Below are 6,000 nucleotides of genomic sequence, written 5' to 3' on the forward strand. Positions count from 1 at the left end.
TTACGGGTCCAAGCCCACATGCTGTGAGCAGTGTTGCCAGACTTTGCGAGAGAAATCAGCAACAAGGTCTATGAAAACTAGTCCGACTACAGGCCACACGAGCACTTTAAACCTATACATTGCGATCTACAAGCTCACAACGCGACGCGTTGTGAGCTTGTAGATCTGCTATTTTCAAAATAAAATCTTGAAAAAAACGTTTGAATATTTTTTGAAACATTTTAACAACACAATCAGTTTTTGTCCCTGGCACATTTTTTTTTTAGATTTGGGTGGTCGGTGGACAAAGATATATTAATTTGGGGGTCCTTGACATGAAAATGTTTGAGAACCACTGGATTTTAAACAATATTAGGAAACAAGCCCAAATAAGCAGCTACACTTTAGTAACAAGCCCCAAAAAACGCAACCCGCAACTCAATACTTACAAGCGACTTTACAGAACAACAAGCCCAAAGTCGCTTATAATAAGCAAACATGGCAACACTGGTTGTGAGTGCCAGACTATGCATCTTGCAACGTGTTGTTGTGAGCTTGTGGATCAGCTATTTCCGGGGGAAGAGATTTGGTGTAGAGGGAAAATAGGGTTTAAGTTGTAAGCTCAGCAGCATCTTCTTGACATTCTGTGTGTGCAATGGCCACACCGCACCACTAGAGGGAGACTAGGCCCAGTTTACACACCCACCAGCCAGCCAAGCTCTCTCATAGGAAATCAATTCAGTCCAGAGGCAATAAAGAAATGATGGGAAGGGTACAGGCACTCTGGAGAGAAGAGGGGAGGGGGGGGGGGTGTTCAAAAGGAAACAGGAAGAACAATGCTGAGACAGTGTAACTCAAGTAAACAGCTTTCTCGGTCCACCATTATCTCCCCCTGTACATCTCATAACATAAGATAAAGTGCACACTGTATACTTAACTCTATAGGCAGAGAGAGAGAGAGAGATAAGCAATTGCCATGGTGCAACCGCGGCAAATGCGTGTAATTGAGGATGCAAAACGCAAATGGAATGCCGGGTCATAGATGGAGAAAGCATGAGAGAGAGAGAGAGAGAGCAGAGATGTGCACACTCAGTGCTCTTCGTATAGAGGGGTGGTATAGACAGACCTTGCTGTCCGGTAGCCTTGGTGTGCAGTGTGCATTATTTATGGCCCAATACCACCAGGGCAGAGAAGAAGAAGAAAGAGCACTTATACTCATGAGATCAGACAGACAGACAGACAGACAGAAAGACAGACAGGAAATGGCCAGCCTGCTCTGATCTTCATCAGCATCGTCATCATCGTCATCAGGTTTCGGAGCAAAGCCAATTAAGCTGAGTCTCCTGGGGACAGCATATGCTACATCTTATTTAGTGGCATGAAAAACCTGGTTAAAACAAAAAAGCAAAATTGTGAGAACAGACGACCTATAAGCTCACAACACCTTGCCGTGCGAATTATTATTATTATTGTTTTTTCATTTTCCTCTCCTTTCTAATTGGCCCCTCTGGCGGCCCCCCTGGGGGCCACGCCCCCAACCCCACTCAGTTGGAAAACCACTGCATAATAGCATGCAGAAATTGATGCTGGGGCTTCTGTGTGTGATCATCCACATTCCACCATTCACACAACGGTGCTGAAACAAGCCTCCAAAAGCCCATATACATTCCATAGCGAAAACAAACAAACAAACAAACAAACAGGAAAAGCGCTTGCTGAGCTTCTGAGATCATTGCTGGCCAGCAGGCAGCCTTTCATGTGTTACATGTGAACGCCTTCTCTGCACGTGTGTTGCCTGTTATGCGGCATGTTAATGATATGCTGCGCTGGCATGTCAGAGAGAGAGAGAGAGAGAGTGTGTGTTCCTGCACTGTCTGCACCGAGTGATTTCGGTATATAGAGACAGAGCATCTGTCTTTAAAACACATTTGGAAAAAACTGCTGCTACTCGTGCACAATTTCAAATTCATTTGAAAAATGTGCGGCTATTTGTGCCACAGGTTTTATGCCAAGTGAATGCAAAACCTTGAAATATTGCTGCCATTTGTTTAAAAGGTTTATCCCTCCAAAGCTAACCTTACCTACAGGTTTATCCCTCCAAAGCTAACCTTACCTGCTACGTGTGTAGGCTATATATAACATTCTGACAGCAAATGCACAAAATCTTATGGTTTTTGTATTGGCGAGTTTTCCCAAGTTGCAATGTATAACACATTTCTTTATATCCCCCCCCCCCCCCCCCAACCCCTCAAACTGTTTACTGTTTACTACATATTTTACAAAGGACCCCAATGGAAACAAGCCATAGGCTTTCTTGGGTTTTAAATCCTATTAGCTGACCTTGTATTGAACTGTACTTTCATGTGCTTTTTTCTGCAAACTTCTAATAAGGTATTCAATCAATAAATCAATTAATCGATCCCTTTTAATTGTACAGACATCATTTTGTTATGACTGTTTTGTCCCACTCTTGCTTTGGCTCTGTAAACTCACTCCAATAAAGCAAGAGAGAGAGAGAGAGAGAGAGAGAGAGAGAGAGAGCCCTCGGCTGTAGCTGTGCATGGCAGGCAGCGTGTGCTGACCTGTGTGAGTTTGGTATTCGTGCACACCGCTCCAATTAGGGTAAAAGGGTTGTTGTAATGTGCACACACACACACAAAAAAGAAAACGCCAAATGTGCTTTCTGAAGTGCTTTCTGTCCTGAGACGGAGGTTAATGTACGGACCTGTCTTGCAGGATAGGCGTGCCTTGCCAGCTCCTTCTCTTTGTGTGGGGCACTGGCTAGCGCACGCACGCGCGGGCGTCTCTAGCTAGCACTCGTGCATGTGAACACACGGAACACTGTCAGCGCGCGTGCGTGTCGTTGAATAACTGGACATGTTGACCAAGCGTTTTTAATCAGTATGTAACTCTGAGAGCGTACACATGTAACCAAATGGACCCTTACGGGTCCATTTGGTTACATGTGTACGCTCTCAGAGTTAAATGGACTCTCAGGTTTTTACAGCGTACTGTAGGGCCCACACCTACTGCCACACAGGAAGTACATTAGCATGCGGAAAGTGATGATGGGGGGGGGGGGGCTTCTGTGTGCGATCGAAGCCGAAGGCCGGTACCTTGAGCTTGACAACGTGCCAGCTGCCTTTGTGCTGTGCTTTTCCAGCTGGACAGTGGACAGTGGGCTGAGTGGGGGGGGGGGCTTGGTAGAGGGGGGGGGCACTGAGATAAATAATGGAAGGGGGGACCGTTTGGCGGGTATACACGGGCCAGCCCCTTCCTGTCTCTCCGCTACCACACCAGCCGCTGTGTTGCTGTGTACAGAAACTCAACTTCCTCTCTTTGTTGTGATCAGCCTCAAGCCAACACTCAATCAGGTGCGGTCTCTGTCGCCAGATGCCTTACACATACACACACACCGCGTACGCGTGCACGCACACGCACTCGCACACGCACTCGCAGACACAGACACATGCACGCTAGACTTGCACACATGCGGTAGATGCACTCAAACACGCACTGGCACATGCAGGTATGAGAGTTCACGAACCTAAAAAGGAAAATGCATGCACACATACACACACACACACACACACACACACACACACACACACACACACACACACACACACACACACACACACACACACACACACACACACACACACACATTAGTATTCATCACTACTAACCCACAACAAGTGGGCACACACTGCCACCGGTGGCTCAGGAGGTAGCCTGGCCCGGCTCCCCCTGGCTTAGTGTCGAAGTGTCCTTGAGCAAGCCCCCCAACTGCTCCTGATGAACAGGTTGGTGCCTTGCATGGTTTCCTCCATCGGTGTGTGTGTGTGTGTGTGTGTGTGTGTGTGTGACTGTGTGAGTGTGAACGGGTGAATGTAATGCACATATTGCTAAGCGCTTAAAGGTGCTAAGAGGCAGCATTTACATAAAACATATTTATTTTACTTCCTGTATATATCACTGTGTCTTCCTGATAGTATTTTCATTGTTAATTTTCTCACTTATCAGAACAGGTCATCATGTGTAAAGATACGAGTAGAGAGAAGAATACAATAGAATAGAATTGGACACCCCCACATGTACAGATCTGACGTAATCTTCAGCTTAAGGACAAGGATCTGGTTCCATTTAGAGCAGCCAAATTATACAAACAGAAGCATAAGCTGTGAATTGCAGCATTATAGCCTAGTGGCATACCATGTACTGGAAGTTGAATTCAACACACACACACACACACACACACACACACACACACACACACACACACACACACACACACACACACACACACACACACACACACACACACACACACACACACACACACACACACACACACACACACACACACACACAACTAAGTATAAATCAGGCATTAGTCTATCCCCAAACCCTAAACCTAACCTCTAAATGCCTAATCCTAACCTCAACTTGAATCTTTTCCTAATTGTAAGACTAACAGCCCTAAATCATTTTTGAACCAATTATATACAACCATTTTTCTTTTGAGGTCCACGAAAATAGTCCTCATAATCTCCATTTCTCAAATTCTACTATACTTGAGGGGACGTTTGGCCCTCACAAGTATAGTAATAAAGTATGCGCACGCGCACACACACACACACACACACACACACACAATCCGATCCCTTCTCTCCGCTGCTTGGAAAAGAGGAGAGAGAGAGAGAGAGAGAGAGAGAGAGAGAGAGAGAGAGAGAGAGAGAGAGAGAGAGAGAGAGAGAGAGAGAGTAGCACGGGCTCAGTACAAAGACACAACCAGAACAGACCAGCGCACAAAAGCCCGGCTCATGTCTGACAGGACCAGCAGGCTGCCGGGTGCTGGCTGAACAGCAGCGTGACTGGCAGACAGACAGACAGACAAACAAACACAGAGACAGACAGACGGACAGACAGACAGACAGACAGACAGACAGACAGACAGACAGACAGACAGACAGACAGACAGACAGACAGACAGACAGACAGACAGACAGACAGACAGACAGACAGACAGACAGACAGACAGACAGACAGACAGACAGACAGACAGACAGACAGACAGACAGACAGACAGACAGACAGACAGACAGACAGACAGACAGACAGACAGACAGACAGACAGACAGACAGACAGACAGACAGACAGACAGACACACACACACACACACACACACACACACACACACACACACACACACACACACACACACACACACACACACACACACACACACACACGCGCACACACACACAGACAGACAGACAGACAGACAGACTGGCCGGCAGGCAGTATGCCCATCAGCCACCCAGACTGTGTGTATACTGGCGAGGAGCGCAGCACCCACCATGAGACAAAAGGCTGTGTAAAAGCATTGAAACAACACCCTCTCCCAGAAAACAAACTCTGTCTGAAAGAAGACACTGCATCGACCATGGGGGGGGCTTGAACAGTCGCAGACCCCTTGTTGTACTCATGGTTAACTGTAAAATCCTGACTGATAATGTAACTCTGAGAGAATGTCACATTCGTACCCCCTCAGAGCATGGTATAAAATACAATTTAACTATCAACCTATCACCCGTAGCTCGAAACCTTGCATTTATCCCTTGTCGTGTAAAAGGCACCCCTTGGCTCTGAAGTGACCCTCGAAGAGCACTATCTACCCATACAACTATTCTGCCTCCCTTGTAACTATCTTTATTGCCTTGTAAGTACCTCATCTGACTGATTCAGTAACCCTCCTGTTTCTCTCTGTGGTTATTCCAGGTTTTGACATTTAACTGCAGTGTGAGCCTATATTGTAGAAAGGCAGAAAACCCTCAATTTGTCAGAACACGATTTTCAACAGTAAAGAAAATCCCACGAATAACTATGATAGATTATGAGCAATAAATATTCAAACCTACCGGTTAAACACACAGATTCATGCAAAGGATTCTGTGTGCTATGACACTTAAGGACATTCTTCACTGTTCTGTTCAAGTATTTTCAACACTGGTAGA

Source organism: Gymnoscopelus braueri, assembly GCF_963280865.1.
Source record: "Gymnoscopelus braueri genome assembly, chromosome: 13".
Classification (NCBI taxonomy): domain Eukaryota; kingdom Metazoa; phylum Chordata; class Actinopteri; order Myctophiformes; family Myctophidae; genus Gymnoscopelus; species Gymnoscopelus braueri.